The sequence below is a fragment of the Mizuhopecten yessoensis genome, unplaced genomic scaffold, assembly GCF_002113885.1.
Source record: "Mizuhopecten yessoensis strain PY_sf001 unplaced genomic scaffold, ASM211388v2 scaffold10275, whole genome shotgun sequence".
In the NCBI taxonomy this organism is placed as follows: domain Eukaryota; kingdom Metazoa; phylum Mollusca; class Bivalvia; order Pectinida; family Pectinidae; genus Mizuhopecten; species Mizuhopecten yessoensis.
The window spans coordinates 1,614,092-1,638,911 of NW_018408465.1; the positions used below are offsets into that span (position 1 = coordinate 1,614,092).

At 36.6% G+C, this 24,820-nt stretch overlaps 1 protein-coding gene across 1 annotated transcript in view; it reads left to right on the forward strand.

Moving 5' to 3' along the window:
• The first annotated feature begins 1,442 nt into the window (after positions 1-1,442).
• LOC110459910 (four-jointed box protein 1-like) overlaps positions 1,443-24,820 on the forward strand; it is a 92,017-nt gene continuing 68,639 nt past the window's right edge. Inside the window, exon 1 of the mRNA XM_021512407.1 lies at positions 1,443-2,044. The gene's annotated coding sequence lies outside the window, so the exon portion shown is untranslated. The remainder of the gene's footprint in view (positions 2,045-24,820) is intronic.

Here is a 24,820-nt window from a genome sequence, read left to right on the forward strand (position 1 = left end):
TTGACAATCTTTCTTTTTCTTGCATCTGTGGTTTTTGACACTCTGTCTTTCGATCTTGCTTGTGTTTTCTGACAACCTATATTTTCTGGAATCTAACTGTGTTTTTTTAAATAACCTGTCTTTTCTGGCATCTGTGTTTTCTGACAACCTATATTTTCTGGCATGTATCTTGTGACATCTTGTGTTTTCTGACATTTATTTTTTTTGACATTTTATAATGTTTTCTGACATATGTTTTCTGACATATGTGTTCTTCGACATCCTGTTTTTTCGGACATCCTAAGTTTTCTGACATCTGTGGTTCTTACTCAAACAAGTTATCTCAAAAATCTTGCCTCTCTTTTTCCTCCTCAAAAGCCTTGCCTTTTCCTTCTTAATCAAACACCAAGCTTGCCTGCCTGTCTCCCCATTCAAACACACTGCCTCTCTCTCTTCCCATTCAAACACACTGTCTCTCTCTCTCTTTCCCCATTCAGACACACTGCCTCTCTCTCTTCCCATTCAAACACACTGTCTCTCTCTCTTCCCATTCAAACACATTGCCTCTATTTCTTCCCATTCAAACACACTGCCTCTCTCTCTTCCCATTCAAACACACTGCCTCTCTCTCTTCCCATTCAAACACATTGCCTCTATCTCTTCCCATTCAAACACACTGCCTCTCTCTCTTCCCATTCAAACACACTGTCTCTCTCTCTCTTCCCATTCAAACACACTGCCTCTAGCTCTCTCCCCAGTCAAACACACTACCTCTCTTTCTTCCCATTCAAACACACTGCCTCTCTCTCTCTCTTCCCATTCAAACACACTCTCTCTCTCTCTTCCCATTCAAACACACTGCCTCTCTCTCTCCCCAGTCAAACACACTGACTCTTTCTCTTCCCATTCAAACACACTGCCTCTCTCTCTCTCTTACCATTCAAACACCTTGCCTCTCTCTCTCCCCATTCAAACAGCTGGCCTCTCTCTTCCCATTCAAATGCATTGCTTCTCTCTCCCTATTCAAACGCATTGCCTCTTCCTCCAAACTCAAACACATTGCCTGCCCCTTAAACCTGGTCTCTTTCTCTCCCCATAAAACAACCTTGCCTCTAGATCTCTCTCCCAAATCAAACACCTTGCATCTTCCTTTTGTGGTCCATATGTCCTGTTCACTTTCCTGTGGTATAGGTCCTCCCTCTAAGTATAACCCATAGGTCAATTTCCTTCCTTTTATTAACTCTCCTCTCCAGCTATTATTTACCCAAAGCCCCACTGTGAGAAGTATCCCCTCCCTCAGAGAGCATCAGTGTGGTGAGAAGTACCCCCTCCCCCAGATAGCCCCAGTGTAAGCCTGTGTATGCATGTAACCAGAGCTGTCCCTACTCCAGCCCAGTGTGTCCAATGAGGGGGCCCCTCACACCAGAAGTGCTAACTATAACGCCTAAGGACTGTTAGATTTGTGTCCACAGGCACCCCACCACTGATAACCTACATACAGTGTTGACTACACTACCACACAGCTACACCTCACACTGGGGCCCTATCACTACATCCAGACAACCCAGTGTATGTGGAGGGACGTTTTAGTACCAGTTATAGGAGGAGTTCTCAGGACGAGTCCCCTGGGAATACATTTCCTTTGAGTACTGACCCAGTGAGTACTCTGTATACAGTAGTATATATGTGCTCCGTGCCCCTGTGCCACTCAGAAAATCAAAACTTTCTGGGCTCTGTGGAGATTCCCAGGTTTTACGGTATATTTATAAATGTATAGGATCTAGTTCCCTAGGGATTAACTGTCCTTTTGGAGTACAGGAACAGCTGGCCTAAGAGCAATATTGAGTACAGGACCTGTACTTAGTATACAGGATTTTTGGAACAAAGGTAATGTGATGGATTTATGCTGTGCTGATATTTCCACTTGTAAGAGTACCTAGTTCCATTGGGATTAACTGTCAGTTCTCCGAGTGTAGAGTACAAGTGGCCAGTAAAGTCCAGGATATTCTAGTATTGTGAAGTGAAAGAAGTAAACACTGAAGTGATCCCTGGCTCTACGACTGAGGTAGGTACACATGTCATAATTACATCCACGTGTTGGTGTTTACCCACTAGCTCACTGAACCCAAACACTGCAAAGCATGGACAATAAGGAACACCTCTACCCAAAACATTGCATAGTACAGACAATGTATTACTGCAAGGAACACCTCTACCCAAAACATTGCATGGTACTGACAATGTATTACTGCAAGGAACACCTCTACCCAAAACATTGCATGGTACTGACAATGTATTACCGCAAGGAACAGGTCTACCCAAAATATTGTATAGTACGTATACTTACAGTGTATTACCACAAGGTACACCTGTCTACTCAAAACATAGCATGGTACTGACAGTGTATTATCACAATTAAAAGGAACACCTCTACCCAAAACATTGCATGGTACTGACATTAATGTATTACTGCAAGGAACACAGGTATCTAAACAGTACATAGTAATGATAATTTGTTTAACTCATTCACCCCTGAAGTTTCATAATGAACTATTCCAACCTTTGAAATGTGTCTTCAGGGGTGAATTAGTTAAGCTAATTACATCTTTACTTTAACTCAGCTCTGGGCAGGTAAAGGGTAAGATCCTGGGATGACAATACTTCAATTTTCTTAATATCTTTACCCTTTAGGCATCTGAAGCTAGACTACCTCTACCCAAGGGTGTAAAGGCGTTTTGGTACTCGCGGTCATTTTGGCACTTAATTGTTAAAGATGTTTGGGTACTTCACAAAAATTAGATTTCATTACTTGGACAACATTGTATCTATTGTAAAGGCTTTGTAAATTACAGCTAGGAAACACTCTAAAACATCTATAATACCGACAGCGCATGTATTCAATGACATTACTGTTTATAGCTAAGAACCACTGTACTGATGACATTTCTATGCATGCAGCTAAGAACAACTGTATCTATGACATTTCTATTTATAGCTAAAGAACAGCTGTATCGATGACATTTCTATTTATAACTAAGAACCACTGTACTGATGACATTTCTATTTATAGCTAAGAACAACTGTATTGATGACATTTCTATTTATAGCTAAGAACAACTGTATCTATGACATTTCTATTTATAGCTAAAGAACAGCTGTATCGATGACATTTCTATTTATAGCTAAGAACCACTGTACTGATGACATTTCTATTTATAGCTAAGAACAAATGAATCAAAAACATTTCTATGTACAGCTATAAAAGCAACAGAACTGATGACATTTCTGTTTTTAGCTTAGAACAACTGTATCGATGACATATCTATTTATATCTAAAAACAGCTGTATTGATAACAAATCTATTTATAGCTAAGAACCACTGTACTGATGACATTTCTATTTATAGCTAAGAACAGCTGTATTGATAACAAATCTATTTATATCTAAGAACAACTGTATCGATGGCATTTCTATTTATAGCTAAGAACAACTGTATCGATGGCATTTCTATTTATAGCTAAGAACAACTGTATTGATGACATTTCTATTTATAGCTAAGAACAACTGTATCAATGGCATTTCTATTCATAGCTAAGAACAACTGTATATTGATGACATTTCTATTCATAGCTAAGAACAACTGTATCAATGGCATTTCTATCCATAGCTAAGAACAACTGTATATTGATGACATTTCTATTCATAGCTAAGAACAACTGTATCGATGGCATTTCTATTCATAGCTAAGAACAACTGTATCAATGACATTTCTATATTTGCTTAAAGCAGAATCAATGACATTTCTATATTTGCTTAAAACAATCATGTTTTGCATCGAAGACGTTGCATATTTCATGTTTCGTATATTAATATGAATGTATTATTCGTGTTCAGTAACCATTACAATGTCTATTTATATATAGCTAGTTACACAATCGTGCTGTGTATCAACGACAATGTATTATGTCATGTTCTGTTTCAATAATAATGTGAAATAGCTAGTAGGGTTCTTTCATTATCTACACTTCTGCTCTTTAATAATAAATGAGCACACAAACAGTTTTACAAAAACATTTCAGTTGATTAACAAGGCTCTTCATGCAGTTATGTAATTTTGTTGATGGTTCATGTTTTCTTCAGATTAATAAATTCATCATCGTTAAAGGAAACAGAATTGACAAAATAATTCTCTAAAAAAATAAATAATGCTTCATTTGTCTCATGCAACTCACAAAATTACAGATGTTTTTAGAGTGTTTTTTTTCCACCCTTTGATATAATGGTGAATGCTGCTTTGAGAATTTCAAAGTGGAATCCATATCTTAACTCAGACACTTCATCTGTCATGTACAAGCGGGCATCTGTCTCAAAATTAAATCATTTGGAAAAGTGCTGCTAACCAGTTCAAAAAATTGTTTCTCTTTTAGTCAATTATAAAATGAATTTCACTTTTTAATATTTTTTTCGAACGTGATTATCCCCAGATAGCTGGACGGAATTCATTACATGGCTATATCAATCAATGACGTCCAATACCTCGTCAATACAAGTCAATTAGGATGTTTTTCGGATTTTTTTCTCTCCAATCTGATATGGGTGTTGTTCCCTCTGATGACAATGACAAAGGATGTCTGCCGGGATCAGTAGTAGGCGGCCTTGCTTGGCTAGAACCCATCCCTGATCTCCAACTGTTCGTAATAACATATTGTAATCTTAATATCAAAACACTTTTCCACCAATTATAATACCTGCTAATACTTTTGTTTGTGGCTGTATTCAAGACCCTTTCTCATATCAAATCATGGTTCTATTATCCTCGTGGAGGACAAAGGAGATTTTTACTGAAAGCAGCAATCTTTCTGACCCACATGATAACCACCACAGCCAGTGAAAGCCCTCTATTGTCCAGTTAATGACAGGAAGGGTCAACACACCACAGGTCACCAGGAACTGGACATTAGGGTCCCAGCTAGGGGTCAGTAGTCTGGTCAGTTCAGGCATGTTTAGCCCTTTCACCCCCCTAGGTAACTTAAGTAGACTCTACCATGCATTAATAGGGATGAGTCCATTATAGTCTACAGTGGTGAAAGGGTTAGTCATGGTCACTTCATGGTCACCACAAGCCAGGAAGGATTTTCATCTCTCCTAATCTGGACATTGTCCACTTATTACAGGCTTGGTCAGTTCACCACAAGCCAGGATGGATTTTCCTCTATCCTAATCTGGACTATGGCCAGTTGTTTACTGACCTTGTTTATGTTATATAATTGTCTGGTAGTTTTGTAAATATTTGTATGTTTGTATTTATCACAACACAGTGTTTAAATTTATTCAGTTGGCCAATATGTTTTGTATCCTTTTAGTACATTAGGGTATATCTTTTATTCTCTATAAATAATTATAGTTGATCATGGTGAAACTTTTTATTTACATGTAGATAATTCTAGTTCATTACGGTGAAACTTTCAAGCTATTCATAAATAATTCTGGTTCATTATGGTGAAACTTTTAATCTACAAATAAATAATTCTAGTTTATCATGATGAAACTTTTAATCTACTCATAAATAATTTTAATTCATTTGGGTGTAATTAAAATGTTAACAGTTTAAATTTTCTAGATATGGGTTGATTTCAGAAAGTAGAAAACAGGAAGACCTGTATTTTACATGTGACTAACATAACATCCGAAAACTCAAATACCGCTGATTTCAATCAAATACACGAGTTGTCAACGAGAAGATGAAATTACATAAAATTTGAATTCAAAATTATTTTTGAAATTGGTGAATAAGGTAACCTCATAATAACATAATCTATGATTTTCAACTCATTCACCCCTGCAATTTCATAATGAACTATATATTCCAACTTTTGAATTGGAAGAGTTCAAATGTGTCTTCAGGGGTGGATGAGTTAAAGCACACCTGATAATGTACATTTATGTACTAGCCTTCTCTCCCTATTTCTGAGGGAGGGTCCTGATTTTGGACCCTAACAGTGGACCATTCTAAGATTTGATGATGCCATGTGAAAAAAACAACTAAAAAGATCCCGTTCTAAAATGTCATTTTTTAACCTAGGTGGTACATGTATTTATACAGAGAGATGGACTTAAAACAAACGCCAGTGATTGCACCTTTATAAGTTTGTAATAGATACACTGGTTTACCAAAAATGAATTACACTATTTAATTATACAGCTGTTTCGTCCTACTCAGACTCATTGGTGATTCTAGCAGCAAAAAGTTGGAAATCCAAATTGTCTAATTAAACTACTGTTGAAATGCATCTTTTATTTATATTCTTAATTTTGAGTGCACAGAATCTTTCCCATTGAAATTTCAAAAAAGTTGCCAATTGAATATAATCTAATTATTATCATAATTAAATTATTTTGTACACTTAGAATAACAAATTATTTGTTTAGTCTATAGAGGAACGAGTAAATCAAAATATACTCTGCAAAAAAACAAGACACCACACAAACTGTTAATTTGTCTACTTACTATTTGACATATGCAAAGTGATTTTTTAAAAATTCTATTGAGTCATAAACTAAAAATCTGCACCCATCAAACAGGAATTAAACTGCTTTTTAAATACCTTATCCTTATTTGGGAATAAATGATACAAATTAAATTTAGAAATTTATTGATTTGACACGAAATAGCCTAGACAAATTTTAAAGCTAAACAGATTCTTATTTCACAGATTAATTACGGCATTCGATCTGGTGACCAGTCCTGTCAATATGTACACCCAATAAATGATTTTGACAATAGGATCACACCCCTCATTCGTTATCTGCTATTAACAACCAAAACAACCTCATTAGCATATAACTATAGCTGGTATCCAGGATATCCGTTTGGAACTGAAACCTTTGACCCAATTAAGACAAATTAATCCATAGTCTTAAAATGTATATTCAAAGAAGAATTCTATTCTTGTAGTTTGGAACCAAATGGTCTTCAAAATTTTATGAAGCAAGCAATAATGTCTGATAATATTTGAAAGCAATTTGTAAATTGAGTTTGTGTCTAAAAATAAACCAAAACACATATTTGATTAGTAGAATATTAGTTCGATAAGTTGACATGTAATGAAAACACTGTCTACAATTATACAGTAGAATTCCATCTCCTTGAATTTGCCTTACTCGTATACCCACCAATACTTGTTGGATTATTCTTTGTAAATCAAGGTATCCGTAGTCACACTTGTATTTCACACCTACTGCAAGCCATTCAGGTACAAATAAACAGTTTATCATTGGTCATACTTTGATTCTCCTTTAGGATCCAAATTGAAAGATTCTAACATTTTAAATTCCCCTACCAATGCAATTCTAAATGGACTGCCAGAGCAGCACAATCTAAAAAAAAAAAAAAAAAAAAACCATTGATCATTTCTCTTTATTTTCAGCATGAAATATCTTTCTCCAGCCCCAAGGTATAAAATAAAATCTCATTTTGGGAGACAGAAATGCATCAAAACACATTTTCTCAAAACAATTTATCATCATTTGTTGTTATTAAGATAAAGAAAACAAAACCATCATTTACACAGGATGTCTTTTGAAAGTTAAACACAGCATTAGACATAACTTTCAAGAGCTAAAGTGCCAAGACGTTATGGAATAATTAACGTTCGTAGAACCTTCTGAGAGCTGATAAATAAATGAAATCCACATTCACGTCAATTCTGACACACATTTTTTTATGTCTAAGATAGTCTGCCGCCTTCAGTCTAGCTTTCATAATTAAAACAAAAGTCGTTAATGCGAAAGTGTACACATTATATTAATTAGTAAAATTAAATTCTCACCGCCGAGAATTGACTGCTGTTTGAGAATATATTGTCAGAGAGGCGACGAATGGTTATCAGTCTGCGACACCTAGCACCGTTCTGTCTACTCCGCACTGGAACGCCTACCATCTCTCCTGAAATAAAAGGATTTCAAAAACCAATTTAAAACATCTTAACTCCATCAAAGCACAAAGACAGTTTACCCATCCTGTTCTTAGGAGCATGCAGACAAATCTAATTCTACACAAGGCCGTTACATTTGTGAGATCTACCGAAACGCATCACCTGGTTTTTATTCATCGCAAATCTTCAGATGTGTGATCTACCTTTGGTGTTTCATAGCCTCTAATTGGCAGCGATACCTCGCCTGCTTCTGATAATAAATTTATTTTAAGTGATGAGGTCGGTTTATCGTGCAGATCTGATCCAGGGTTTTTAGCTTACATGCCGAATGTGTTGAACGTTACCATTCCCCCCAGCTTTAACACTGAGGCTTTTCAACACATTGACTAATGCGTAACAACACATAAAACATGTTCTCTAATGAACCCTTTATATATATCATTATTCACTATAGGGTTGATTCAATTAGCATGCCTCCTCCGTGCCTGTCCATATGTGTCACTTCTGTTTTGATACTAGAAACACCCTCATCCAGCACTGTGCCTCATCCTTAGCTGAAAAACTGTCTAAATGTGACCAATGTGTCTCCAATAGACAGGCTTTTGAACTATATTCAACTTAAAACCTATATACTGTATACCAGGGAATTTTCACAGTAGTTTAACAACTTTTTTTGCCCTCCCTTATGAAAAACAAGTTTATCATGACAACAAATAACAGTAGGCAGCATATACCACATATAGTCAGTATAAGGATTTTCCTGGTGTATTAAGGCAAATATTATTGGACAAATGTTTTGTATTGTAGTAGGATGTGTCTGCTTTATAGAGGTTTCTAGATTATACAGGCAACATTCAAGATATTATACTGTATACCCATATTACAAAAACTTTATTTTTGACAAAAGGAAATACTTCATTTCATTTCATTTCTCGCTCATAAGCTTGTTCAGACCGACTGATCTTATCTTCGCCGATATTATGACCATGACAGTCACAACCGTTATGACCTTGAATAATGACAATGACAGTCACAACCTTAATGACCTGGAAAGTCAGATCCTCAATGACCCCGACTTATGACCTTGACAGTCGCATCCAAAATGACCTTGACAGTCACATCCTAAATGACCTTGTAGTATAACCTTGTAAGTCACATTAGTGTCCTTCGTAAAAGATCCTTTATCTCATTCAAAGCCAATGAGTTTTCTCCTTTTTTCGACTGCAACCCAGTGATGTTTACCATCTTGATTCGCTTAAAGAAAACTGACACGTAAGCAGACGGTCATTTTAATAATGCTGAATTACCCCAAACCGTCTTTTGCTCTCCAAACAGATTTGTTTTACACCCTACTACATGTACAACTTTTTAATTTTGTCTCGTTAACAATTGTTTTAGCATCATAAACAAAATTACACCATACTGTAACTATCTCAGTCCCTTATTATTTAGAATGGCAAACAGAATAATCACAACTTAATACATTTTGTGTAGCTACACAAAACAGTACAAATGAATGGGCTATCTGATCAAACAATTCACGGTTTTATGGTGATTGGGTCGTTAATGGACCTCGACTAGATTACTTTAATAGCCGTTATCAAGTCAAAATTTGGGAAATCATTGGTTATGGTGAAGAGATGATGAACCGATTGAACTGTGACAGATAAATTGATAGGAGGATTATGGCCCCTGTGGAGAGCTCTCCCTAATGAGACAGATGGAGAGGCTGAACCAGTTGTCACAGTGACAAAATTAACAAGGACGTTTTGTGATGATTAAGTTTATAAGTCTAATTGATGTGTTGTGGAAAGTGATAGACATCTTTATGTATGTCTGCTGGAACGGCAATTCAATAATTTAGCTTGTATATGGTTCTGTAGTGTTAAAACATGTGTATGGTTGAAAGCTCTCTACACTTTGTTAGAATATGTGTTTGTTTATATCTACTTTGTGATAGAACATGACCATGGTTCTCTATAGCTAGTGTTAGATCTTTTATATATGGTTCCCTATAGCTAGTGTTAGATCTTTTATATATGGTTCTCTATAGCTAGTGTTAGATCTTTTATATGGTTCTCTATAGCTAGTGTTAGATCTTTTATATGGTTCTCTATAGCTAGTGTTAGATCTTTTATATGGTTCCCTAGTGATGGAACTGTTATATGGTTCTCTAGTTATGAAACTTTTATATGGTTCTCCAGTGGTGGAACTTTTATATGGTTCCCTAGTGATGGAACTTTTATATGGTTCTCTAGTTATGAAACTTTTATATGGTTCTCTAGTGATGGAACTGTTATATGGTTCTCTAGTGATGGAACTGTTATATGGTTCTCTAGTGATGGAACATGTAAATGGTTCTCTAGTGATGGAACATGTATATGGTTCTCTAGTGATGGAACTTTTATATGGTTCTCTAGTGATGGAACCTGTATATATAGTTCTCTAGAGTGATGGAACTTTTATATGGATCTCTAGTGATAAAACATGTATATGGATCTCTAGTGATGGAACATGTTTATGGTTCTCTAGTGATGGAACCTGTGTATGGATCTCTAGTGATGGAACATGTATATGGATCTCTAGTGATGGAACATGTATATGGATCTTTAGTGATGGAACATGTTTATGGTTCTCTAGTGATAAAACATGTATATGGATCTCTAGTTATAAAACATGTATATGGATCTCTAGTGATGGAATCTGTGTATGGATCTCTAGTGATAAAACATGTATATGGTTCTCTAGTGATAAAACATGTATATGGATCTCTAGTGATGGAACCTGTGTATGGATCTCTAGTGATAAAACATGTATATGGATCTATAGTGATGGAACATGTTTATGGTTCTCTAGTGATAAAACATGTATATGGATCTCTAGTGATGGAACATGTTTATGGATCTCTAGTGATGGAACCTGTGTATGGATCTCTAGTGATGGAACATGTATATGGATCTCTAGTGATAAAACATGTATATGGATCTCTAGTGATAAAACATGTATATGGATCTCTAGTGATGGAACATGTATATGGATCTCTAGTGATAAAACATGTATATGGATCTCTAGTGATGGAACATGTATCTTTAGTACAGTAACAGGGGTATTTTTCTCTAAACTTCATATTTCCATTTCTCTTTGGACAGTCATGAAATCCTCAAGAAGAATAAAAACTGGAATGTAAAAGTACTTCAGTAACACTGCCCTTAAATGAAATATGTCTGTACAGATATATTTCTTTCCTTCATTAAGATATAAATTTTGATCTAAAAGCATATCTGGTTTACGGCAAATTTGACAGAAATCCACCGTGCCATTATCCTGTTACTTCCTTGCTTTTGATATAGATTTAATAATTATCAGTGATATGCACACTCTTATAACATCTATCGTATCATTATCTTTGACTTATTTCTCTGTACTTATGAAATCTTAGTATTATCACATAAAAGACCTTGGGTGTAAATTTGAGAGTCAGAGCCTGGTTATATAAACCCACCTTAAGGCCTGGCAAGTAGGTTGTTATTTGTTGGGTTTAAATCGCAAACTTTGTTTAAAATTGAAAATGCAAAATAAATTTCTAGTTATCACGGCTAAACCTGGAAAGTGTCTGTAATGCCACAGGGAATACTTAGTTTCTGGTTTTATAGGTTTTCCTCCTCCTAGACACCAGAATAAAAATGCCAAGATTATTATAGGAATAATCTTGGATTTCAGATAAAATCTCAACATAAAACGTCTCAGTTACTGCGTACTCACAAAACTTTCATACAAGAATTTAAATGAAGGCATTCTATAACACAGTAGAATTTTCGTACATTCTTTTACACTTTTCCTTCTGTATTATTAGTGTGGTAAGTTACTTTGAAAATTGATAGCTGTTATATTTTGAAATTTTTCAACTGTTTTGGATTTTGTGCCGACTATAAATCCTTCTAACTTTAAAAATATTGATACATTTATTTTTCCTAACTCTTATCATATCAAGTGAATTATCTTGCATAACTCTAAAATCCTGACAGGTAAATTACCTTCCCAATGAGCTAAACAACTTCTCCTGACAAGTCAATTTCCCCTCCAAACGAGTTAAACAACCTCTCCCATCGAGTCAATTACCCCTCCTGATGAGCTAAATAACCTCTCCCATCGAGTCAATTACCCCTCCTGATTAACATAAGAACCTCTCCCAATGAGTCAATTACCCCTCCTGATGAGCTAAATAGCCTCTCCCAATGAGTCAATTACCCTTCTAACGAGTTTAATAACTTCTCCCAATGAGTCAATTACCCCTCCTGATGAGCTAAATAGCCTCCTAAAGAAAACAAGGCAATTACCCCTCCTGATGATCTAAATAGCTTCCCCCAATAAGTCAATTACCCTTCTAATGAGCTAAATAGCCTCACCCCAATAAGTCAATTACCCTTCTAATGAGCTAAATAGCCTCTCCCAATGAGTCAATTACCCCTCTTGATGAGCTAAATATAAAAAGCCTCTCCCAATGAGTCAATTACCCCTCCTGATGAGCTAAATAACTTCTCCCAATGAGTCAATTACCCCTCCTGATGAGCTAAATAGACTCCTAAAGATAACAAGGCAATTACCACTCCTGATCAGCTAAATAGCTTCCCCCAATGAGTCAGTTACCCTTCTAATGAGCTAAATAGCCTCCTAAAGAAAACAATTACCCCTCCTGATGAGCTAAATAACTTCTCCCAATGAGTCAATTACCCCTCCTGATGAGCTAAATAACTTCACCCAATGAGTCAATTACCCCTCCTGATGAGCTAAATAGCTTCCCCCATGAGTCAATTACCCTTCTAATGAGCTCAATAGCCTCTCCCAATGAGTCAATTACCCTTCTAACGAGTTTAATAGCCTCTCCCAATGAGTCAATTACCCCTCCTGATGAGCTAAATAGCTTTCCCCAATGAGTCAATTACCATTCTAATGAGTTACTAGCCTCTCCTGATGAGTCCATCATCCCGACTAACTCTTACATCTTTATCGATGAATTATCCCTCTTAACTATAACATCCTATCCATGACAAGTCAATTACCCCTCTGAGCCAATTGCTTCTCATGAGTTGACCCCTCCTAATTATTGAGTTATTTCTCCTAACTCAAACACATATTTTGGTCCTAACCTAGAAAATCTATCAAGTTCAATATCAAGTATCATTCCTTACAAAACTTTTAACACAGTTCTAACACCAGACAAGTTTAAAGGTATTTTGATAGTTTTAATTTGATGTCATCTGTCAAAGAAAGTAAAAAAATCTTACTTATTGTTCCTCTTCCTAATTGTGTTGCCTACATATATATCTAAAATCAAAAAACAAATTAATACATTCAGGTATAAAAGACATCTACCGTACCTTAACACAAACTTTGTCTTCATATCTTGCAGGAACACAATCAAACATTCAAAATACCATGACATTTACCGACAGCAAAACATAAGCCTGCTCCCTGTATAAGATTATCCACTGCCTTCCCTTTGCACCAGTTCTGGCACCATACTCCATAGCTAGCCCCATGACATGAAAAAAACAGCCCTGTATAACAACTTTATCAACCGCCTGGCCCTGGCAGGGCCAAGCACCTCTTTAATCCCCTGAAAATAAACATACCAAGATGTACAAGATAGGGGACGTAACTAGTCTAGGGATTCCTAACAAGTGTTTAATGTTCAAAATCCGAACGTGCCGAAACTCGGCTCATTTTCACACTTAACAAATGTTTACTGATCCGTCCAATTCTGATACAGAACCCGATAAGTGTAACAAAATTGGCACAGGAATATTTCAAATTCTTTCTTTTTTATTCACTTGTTAAAATTCTTCAACCAATATTCTGTATTTTGTATATTTTGTGATGTCTGATAGGCAATATTTTCTTTTCAATCAAATAACTAATACTCAATATCCTCTCAGTAAATAGATCTGCATTTGTCTTCTCTGATGAAAAGATCAAGAAAAAAGTGACTGAATATTCCTATTCTCTATTCTCCAAAAATGGAAATTCTACTTTGAACATAAATATTACGTAATCGTTATTCATGAAATCTATAAAAAGTTTATCCTCAAAGACCTCACCTTGAACGTGGCCTTGGATAAGTACAACGATGTAGTCTGATACAGATAGAAGAGTGATCGGAAAATTATCCTTCTTCAAACATATTGTGTCCTTGAAGCGTAAACATATAGCTTCTAAAGCCTGAAATGCGCACACAGATAACCAATTAAGTCTCCTCAAGCATAAAAAATTATCTTCAAATGTATTGCTTCTCCAACCTTGGAAACATCCTTGGAACAGTCCACAATCGAAAAGAAACCAATCGCCAGTTAAGTCAAATACAAATTGAACATACAATATATGATGTCGATATGTCTTACGGGAAATTCTTTAAGTGTATCATTTAACTCATTCACCCCTGAAGATGCATTTGAACTCTTCCAATTCAAAGGTTAGAAAAGTACATTATGAAATTTCAGGGGTAAATAAGTTAAGTTGGTTAACAAATTAATTTCTTTCATATCTTAAAGACCTCAACCTTTACCTTGCATAGACCACAAATGACAGATGGGCATGCATGCTGACACATACTCAAAAGCGATTTTTCTAATGCAATTACAGAAAAATATCTTCCATGTATCTTTAAATCTAAACATAGTTGACCTCACTGAACCTGACCTTCCCCTTGCCCTTGAATAAGAAAGACCTTGACCTTGAATGTATATATATATATACACAGATGGCCAGACACAGACACCAGAATGATCTGTGTGAATTATTCTTCATTTAGCTGAAGAGAAGCAGTGATCTATACTAGACCAGAGAACCCCGTCTCCCAGGGGAAGTAATGAAGTGAGGCATGATCAAAGACAGTCATCATCGGTGACTCACAGGCAAACACAGGCACACAAACTACACATCCAACAAGTGTATGCATTATTAATGCTCGCCAAATAGTCATTCTGGAAGCAAGCTTTCTGAACAGTTGTTGACTGATTCACAAACTGGCCATGGACTGGAAATAATTTTTCGGAAAGCGATTGACAGATTCTTTTATTTGCCACAGACCAAATGTTCATTCTGAATAAATTTTTCTGGACAGTTGTTGACTAATTCACTAACTGGCCAGAGACTGGAAATAATTTTGTAGGAAACCGGTTGACAGATTCTTTTATTGACCAGATACCAAATGTTCATTCTAGAATAAATTTTTCTGGACTGTTGTTGACTAATTCACTAACTGGCCAGAGACTGGAAATAATTTTGTAGGAAATCAGTTGACAGATTTTCTTATTGGCCAGAGACCAAATGTTCATTCTGGAATTAATATTTATGGACAGAATTGTTGACAAATTACAAACTGGCCGCAGACTGGAAATAGTTTTGCGGGAAACCGGAAACCTAAAGCAATAGACAGATTTTCTGATTGGCTACAGACCAAATGTTCATTTACTTAATGGGCAGATACCACTCTTGAATTAATTTCATTCATGTATTCACCAATTAGTGAGAGACCAAATGTTCATTCTCGAATTTATTTTTCTGGACAGTGGCTGAAAAAGTTGCTCTTTTGTTATAGAAACAGAATGTTAATTCTGAAATCAATGTTTCATACACAGATTTTACCTCTGTCTACAGACTCTTACGCTTCGCATTGGCAACTTTTTTTTTTCTGCATAACTATAGCTTGATAAATCATTTCTAAAATGAAAACCATACTTTGGAGGCTTTTATAAATGCAAAAAAATATATGAAATAAACAAAATTTAATCAACAACAGTGATCTGAGTGTGAAAATTTCAACAGAACTAGATCAGGATTCGAACCCAGGTCTTCAGATTGTTACTCTACTGCTCTATCCGATTGAACTATCTGGTCAACAGAGGTGTCCTGGTCCAAAAGTAAATTAAGGGGAGGTAAGTGTATTTACAAAAATCCATAGCGCAGTGAGACACTGAGGGATCCTTACGCAAGATATAGGTGATCATGAAGTGCATCAAAGAGAGAAACTGCCAGCCAATTTAAAAGTCTCGCACTAAACCAATACCATCTAATTCTTGAGGTTGTCACAAAAGCCAGAAACAATATTCTTTCAAACTTCATTTACAGATTGTTTCATATGCTTGTAAATGACCTTTGTACACTAAAACCAATGAAACTAAACACATCACAACACTATCAGTTACCAGTATAAAACCCCAACCAGCTGTACCGGTACATATAATGCTTTTCAAGGCTTAAGTGAAGGCATTTAACTTTACAATTTAGATAAAAAGCTATGACCTTCACCTCTGACCTTCGGACCAAAAAAGAAACGACCTGAACTGGTTTATTTCAAACATATCCTGTTGAATAGCACTATCAGTTTCACCTATTGTACACTAGTACAGTATAGGAAACATAGTAATATACCATTTCTTAATTTCTGAACAATTTATTTGAGATGTGCTTATTATACTATCTTCAAACCTCGATCTTACTACCCTGGTCTTGAACTTTGACCTTTGATTCATCTATGACACACTGACCCCAGTAAAACAAACCCCAGCCTGCAGTGACACAAGCCTCAGGGATTATTCTACTTCCCATCTATTGAGCGTTAGTGGAAAGGTGCCTGGAGAGCTGCCTGCTACATGGTGCCCCCTGCTTTTGCACATTACAGCCAATTTGTCCCGTTTATTGAATCACCTTTCATGTAAATGGACCAGATGTAACACTTAGGCAGTGTATGTGCCTGTCTGCCAGAGACAAGGCCTTTAACAGGCCAAGGATAGGGCTCAAGGGTTTTACAACTCCTAAGTAATATCAATGGTAGTTTTACCCTATACACGACCAAGGATAGGGCTCACGGGTTTTACAACTTACCTCATACAAGGCCAAGGAGGGAGGTCGAGGAATTATACCTCTGGGTAATTTCTATAGTATTTTTACCCTATACACGGCCAAGGATGGTGCTCTAGGGATTTACAACTACTAAGTTATCTCAATGGTAGTTTTATCCTATACACTGCCAAGGCTGATGGGGCTCTAGGAATTATACCTCTAGGTAATCTCAAAAGTATTTGTGCCCTATTACTGGCCAAAGATTGGGCTCAACGGTTTTACTACCTATAGATAATCTCAATAGTATTCATGTAAAGGATGTGCATTGTACATAATGTGAATGCCACCTTATATTATTAACCTTGGTCAGAGAAAATTTACCTTTAGCTCAGCTGAGAGGCAATAGATGAAAAAGTCTGGGATTGTATTCTTTCCGCTGCTTTCTTCAAATTCCTTTTACAAATTGGTGCCGTTGACCCTTGTCATTCAAGGTAGTGAAAAACCCTATGCAGGGGGCAAAATAATCTGGTTTGTAGTGGTCTTTGAAGGGGGGGGGGGGGGACTTTGAAAAGGGTGGAGTAGTGTACAGGATTTGCATCGTACAAAGTGTTAAAGTCACCTAATTGCCTTGGCTAGAGGGAATTGCCCTTCAGCATTGCAGAAGAGCATCTGACTAGAAGGTCTGGGATCATGGGTTCGAACCCCATTGAACGCACACATTCTTTCCACTGCTTCCTTCCTATTACATTTGTACCCTATGACAGACCAAGGATGGGCTCAAGGAGATGACTGCCTCTAGGTAATCTCAATAGTAATGATACCTATACCAAAACAATAGGAAAGGGCTCAAGGAATTATACCTCTAAGTGATCTCAATATCCCCATATTTCTAGTGTGTATACACCAATTACTCCAGGTTAGACTCTGCAGATCTTCTACTCATATCAATAGCATGTACTTACCCCTAGTTACCTCAAGGTGAACGCCCCTGTGGATCCCCTCCTAACATTATTGGCCTGTACCCCCTAGTTATACCCCTGGGTAGCCCCTGTAAACCCCCTTCTTTATATTTCCAACTTGTATACCCTAACTACTCTCCCCTTTGATCTCCACCTTATAGTGTGCATCCCCAAAATATTGAAGGGTTGCCAGCCCTTAATTATTTCATGGACATCTGAATTTGTGGATGAAGATTATCCACGAATCAACAAATTAAAAACCTCACAAAAATTAGTGATTTCACAATATCATGTATTCCAGAAAGGTACCCCTGGGTAGCCCCTGTAAATACCCTTCCCACATTACAGGGTATACCAAGTCAATACCCCAGGATACCCCCTATGGATCCTTTCTCACAGTGTTACTATATAGCTAGTGTATCTTGTCAGCAATGATTGGCTAATTCCCTCTTTATGTCATAATTTGATCTGAACATGTAGTAAGGATTTACAGATAGACATTCTTGCGTCCCTCTATACAGGATAGATTAATGATGTACCTGGCGCTCCCCTTACATGTCTTCACACCCACAGACATAGCCGTGCAGATGTACTAATAGGATTTACATGTCCATCTATACAACTCCACAGCCCTGGTACACAGAAAATATTGGTCCAATTATACAGACACATGCACTGATGTATGCAGGTGTAGCCATGTCACTTTCTATCGTATCATTCCACCGTCTGAATGTAATCTAGGTGTGTGAATGTATCAGATATTCTTTGGTTTGCATAGATATCATCTCCAATATATAATTATTTAACTGAAATTGCTATTTCTCCTTAAAGTAACATCTCCAGAAAATTTCTACTGTATTAAGTGGAAACTGAGCTAATTGGACACCTGGAATCCCTTCAGCAAACATCACTGATCAAAAGAGATTTAATAAATATACATTACTTATTTCACAACAATCATGAAACAAGTTATATTAACTTATATCAATCACTGTTGTTGGCCCAGATGGTACACCACAGGGGGTCCCTTATAATGTGGGAGGAAACTAGAAGACCAGAAAAAATCCATGTAAAAAGATTTGGTCGGTACAAAGTGATATGTCACAGTCAGCTAGGACCCGAGGTGTACAGAACCAAAATGGCCATTGCAAACATTCTACTGTACATAAAAACAAATCGTACAGGTTGTTGTACACAAAAAAGAAAATATCTGTATTTACGAGGTTCCATTATGCGCATATACTGAAATATCTGAAACAGAAAGAAAAAAATCTAAAATCTGTTTACTTCAATAATTCCACTGCATACAGAAACCTAAGTATATGTTCTAACAAAGATTTACTGTACAAGTAAACCTAATGAATATTGTCTGTATTGCAAAAGTTCCGTTGTACAAAAAATTCCTCGGGAAATACTTCCATATTATAAAGATTAGGAAAGTGATCACACAGATCTCAAGTGATGCAATGGGGCAGTATATCAGTTTTGGTCTCTTCAATGACTTCGAAGTAAAAGACACTGAAGACATACCTCGATTCTGCAGGGGCCCTAGTGCAGTCACCAAAGTAGTAAATGGGGCAGTATATCAGTTTTGGTCTCTTCAATGACTACGAAGTAAAAGACGCTGAAGACATACCTGGATTCTGTGGGGGCCCTAGTGCAGTCACCAAAGTAGTAAATGGGGCAGTATATCAGTTTTGGTCACTTCAAATGCGTCCAAGTAGAAGACGCCAAAGAAAACCCTCAAATATGAAGGGGACCCAACTGTAGTCACCTTTTACAGTATATACTCATGTTTTTTTCCTATGTCTCCTAAGCAGAAGAAATTCTCCAACAGTTCTGCAGGTTGTTTTGGGGGTATGTCTGGATTAAAAGGCTCCAATTTACACAGAAACTAAAGTGTCTCTACTTCAACAGAGGTTCCACTGTACAGGAAAAATAAAATGTCTGGGGTACACAAGTTATTAAAACATACGGAAACTAAATTTATTTGGATAGCAGAAATTCCAAAAATCTCACAGAAGCTAAAGTTTCAATACAGATATTATTGCATGACCCATTACATACAAATCTCCTCTGGGAAATCGCGAGCACTCCACAAAGTCATAGACATTAACGGTACGTATGGTTTATAACTAGACAGTAGATGAGAAACTACAGAACCGATCATACTGCCCATAAATGTCCACTTCCATTGATTTTATAACAACTGCTGTGCCTAATAGGATGGTTATCTACACCCGACATGTACGGTGACACTCGCGCCATTATCACAAATTGCACGGGCTCTCTATCATCAGGCATGAGTTTACACTCTCAGACAATTGATCCGAGATCTATAAACATACACCCGCGTGGTAATTAATTGACGGCTGGTTAACAGAGAAATGCTGTAAGAGCCAGTATCAACACTGATACCTCGCACCAAAGCTATATGGGACAGCATTCCGCGCAGAATGTAATTTTGTGTTGTTTCAGTATATAATCAATGTATTACTTGGATTATGTAATTGATATATTGGTCTACAGAAAAAAGAGGTTATATCGCCAAGAATGTCCTCCGCGGAGTATGTAACTTTGCGTTGTTTCTGTATATAATCAATGTATTACTCTGAGTATGTAAGTAATATATTGGTCTACAGAAAAAAGAGGTTTTATCGCCAAGAATGTCCCCGTCTAAAGCTTTTCCAAGTTGATCAGAATCTGTGTAATTGAAATGTCCCATTACAAATGTATCACAGGACATTGTATAGGTCCATTCTGTACTTGTAGGGCCAGATTAAGTTACATCCCAAAAACATTGTTTGTTATATAGTTTATAGTATATATATATAATTTTATGTAAAATTGCTGTGATATCGCTATGGCAGTTACATATATAGTGGACGTCGCTATAGCGAACTATTATGTGGTGTCATAGTTTATGACGTCACAACATATACTTCAAATAAACAGTCTGAAGAATCTCCTAGAAGAGATGAAAGTACTAAAGACTCGTTGTTGAGAATTTTTCATTTTATAAATATATAGTAAAGTATATTTTGATATAATAGCATAAAGGTGGAATTGTTGAAGTATACAGAAATGTTTGCATTTTCAACTTTCAATCTTTATAGGTATGAACAATTTCATGTAAAAATGCCAGAACTTCTGCTGTAAACGTATCATTTGGTTTTGTTGAAACTTCAGCAATCTTGTTGCTTATTTTCTCACAGTGTCAATATACTACATATCATTATGTTACATAGTGTGTCAGTATGTTACATCATGTGTCAATGTGTTACATAATGAGTCATTACTGAAATGCTTAAAACTTCAGGAAATCAATATATGACGATGAATATTTAAAATGTATTGTACTAAAGAACTGGTTGCAGAGTATAATGTCTATGCATGTTATAACTTCAAGACATATCATGTCAAAAAACTTTTACAACGGGACAGCCAAATAAAATGCATCGTAATATTTATTTTTTATCGACGTTAATAGTAATGCACTTTGTAGGCCAGTCAAACTAATTGTTTTATTAAGCCCAGTCCTGTGCATCACCGAGGGTGGTTTGTAAGATCTGTCGCTTGAATTTACAATTCACAACTGGCTGTGTGTTTTATCGCTCTCCACCAACCCAGTACCCTCACATTGTCTTTTACGCAATGACAATAAAACACAACATATTTTATTTCTGCTTCTTGACACTTGATTTGTCTCAAGACGGAGCGTTCCAATATTTCACAAGTCACATTTGACTGCTGATCGCGTAATAAAACCGACAATATTATATTTCTAATTCCAGAAATTTCACAGATTAACTTTATTTCAATATCGATGCTATAAATCTACAACTGGTTGGTTAATTTTTTCGGGGATCTTGGCCCATAAATCCATGTGAGCGAATTGGTCCGATAAGAAAGGGGCAGAGAGCATCATCACTGGCTATGGCCAGGCTCTGAACTGGCATTAGCTTATGAGTCATAGATCGGGACACAATTTAGACAGCTGCACATGCACATGAACAAAGGAATTACACTCATAAATAATTCACGGATATCAAGCAGTCCAAGAGAATGGGGCTCCCTGGGATACAGTTGGAGGGGGTGATTTGCAGAACCCTGGAACTCTCCGAATTCATACACAGACTAAGAACTGGGGAAAATGAGCTTGTGCGGTAATGTATTGTTCCTGCCAAGAGAGCAAGCGACCCTCATATCTCAAAGAAAATTGCCAAATTTATATGCAAATTGTAAATTCAATATGGGTTTTGAGTTGGCGCATCACAAACCTAATTTGTAGTGTGTCTGTTTGAGGAAAATCTTTCTGTCTGTGTTGGCGACATAAAAACTGGAGTCTACGCTGGAGTCGGAAATCACAAGCGCCTCCGAAATTTGTGAATAAATTATTTATTTATAACACAAATACAGAGCCCCTGTCTATGATGTAACGAGATATCGGCCACAATTTTCGGGAATTAAACGACATCATTGAGTAGCAATACAATTCAATCAGACAAGCACCAGAATGTTCAATATAACATTAAAACATAGAAGAACAGGAACATTTTACTTACTTTTTCATTTTGAATAAGTAAACACTAAGGATATATAGACTTTGGACACTTTTAACTCATTTACCCCTGAAGACACACTTGGACTCTTCCAATTCAAAGGTTGGAATAGCTAGTTTATAGTGAAATTTCAGGGGTGAATGAGTTAACACACAAATGCATGAAAATATGATATTTTGTGAAAATATCAAAAATGACAATATTCTAAAATAAAAATAAAAATGAGATCACGCTCCCGATCATCCACGCCTGTTGTCAGTGTAGAGGATATCATTAAGTGGAGCAGTAGAGACACCATTATGCTCTGACATAATTATAATTGCAATTACGATAGCCAACGTGGCATGAAATCAATTCTTCCACCTGATTTGGTCCGAGTGACAGTAGAAAATTATGTATTCTACTCTGTCTCCTACAGAAATAACTCGGGTCAGTTGTACTCCTGTTAAAGGAGAGAAGTATAGACAGTATTACGAGCAAGACTTGTGTGTAAAAGACAGATTTATGGGCAAAACTTGTGTGAAAAAGGTGTAAAAAAAGTATAAATTCAAACATTGGTCAGAGCTCTAATTGTAAAAAGAATTAGGTGATGGATATTTTTATGATGTCATTATATTATTCTGTGATCAATTTTCAAGTTGACATACATGTGCTTGGTGTTTTTTCAGAATTTTACTCAAAAGAAAAAAGGAAAGGAAAACATTGTGAAATTAAAATTGAAAAAAATATAAACTTCAAAATCAGATCACTGACATGTGACTCTTAAACACACAGTCTACCTAACTTTATAACATATTTTTTTCTACTTTTTTAACAAAATAATATTTTTAACAATTGAAAAAAAAACAGCTGCTGGTCTTTTTTGATAAACTCTTAGAAAATAACATTCACGAAAGGAAAATCAGAGTTTAAATCCTTTTCTCCTGTATGTCTTCAACAACACAGAATCTGATGTCCCTTTCCACCTCCTAAACAAATCTTAAAAGCAATTGAACAGTCAGACAATCAAAGGTTTTTCTCCTTTTTTCGTAACTTTCTCTGCTCAATCTAACAACTGATAAATGACTAAGACCCTCCCCAGGAGATGCTGATTCCTCTCAATTTTCATTCCAGTATTGGACTGGACCGAGAGATAGAGGCTCAGGGCAGATAAGATGCATACACTCCGATCACAAATTTATGTTAGGGGTCCAATGCCTAGAGTCAGATAAGATAGTCTGGTACCATTCTGTCTGAAACCAATACCAAACTTAATTTATAGCTCCACACCAAAGGCTGGGGTTTCTCTTTGAAAATGTCCATAGCTCCGCTCCTAGTTACAAACTTCATAATCACAAAGACAATCACACAATATCCTGAAGACAATTAGAGTATTTCACAAAGACAATTTATTACCGTGATGACAATGATAATGTTAATACAGGAAAATAATCAATTTTCCTAAAGAATAATCAATATGAAATGATAATATTTACGATAATTGAGTTATCTTTTTTCTCTTTCTTTTGGTATCACAATAAAAACCATGTTTGCAACCTTTCGGACGCCACACGATCGACACTGGAGCAAGAAAAAGATGGATTTCTACCCCAGAACTTACTCATCACAAAAACTGAGATAATTCCTGGTTGTCAGCTTCATGATTGGTTGCTATGGAATAGGCCTACATAATGACTGAAGTGGAGGGGAACATTGTGGAACGAGCTATTGTGACAACTCACTTTCCTGGCTAGGCTATAATTAATGCACTGGACTCTGGGCTACTGCAGTATAAATCATCATCTAGGTTTTATCATGTCCAGCAACACAAAACAATGAATCCATCTTTTGTATTTAATTATACACCTAGAGTAAACAGAGCTTCAATGTGGCCAGATCTTATGAACATGGTTATAAAAGTGTCAAGATTTCCTGTGAATAGACTCCCCAGTCTACTACAGTATATAACTACTGTACTGGCTTCAGAACCCAGCAACCCCAACCCCCAGCACCCCCTTCCACCTTCTGTATTCTCTTTCTTCTGATCCCAATCACTTATATTCATCAATTCAACCCCATCCCTCTGGTTGTAACCCCTTCCTCTACCTTCCTGTCTGCGCCTTTTCCTTCTTTCTATCCCTTCATCTCTATACATCCCTATAGCATTTCCTTTCTTCCCTATTGGACTCCTTCACCTTCTAACCCTTCCTTCTTAACATCCACCATCACATTTCCATCCTCCTATTTCTTTCCTCTTCCTTTAGACTGGTTACCAGCCCCAACGTTTTTGTACAGAGGTTTTCAGCTGCATTCTTCTACTTATTTCTCCCCCTAGTTTGAAAATCCTCCATGTGCTTACAATTATCAAGTCTTATTTTTCTGAACAATTCAAGATTTTAGAGATTGGGGGGAGGGGGGGGGGGGGGGGGGGGGGGGGGGTATATCCTCTTCCTCATACCAGTACTAAAACCTACCCAAACCCTCTTCATATACTCCTATCTCTTTAACCTCCACATACCACTGACCTCTCTCCCTTCCCTTACAACTTCTGTCGTCCCCTCCCCCC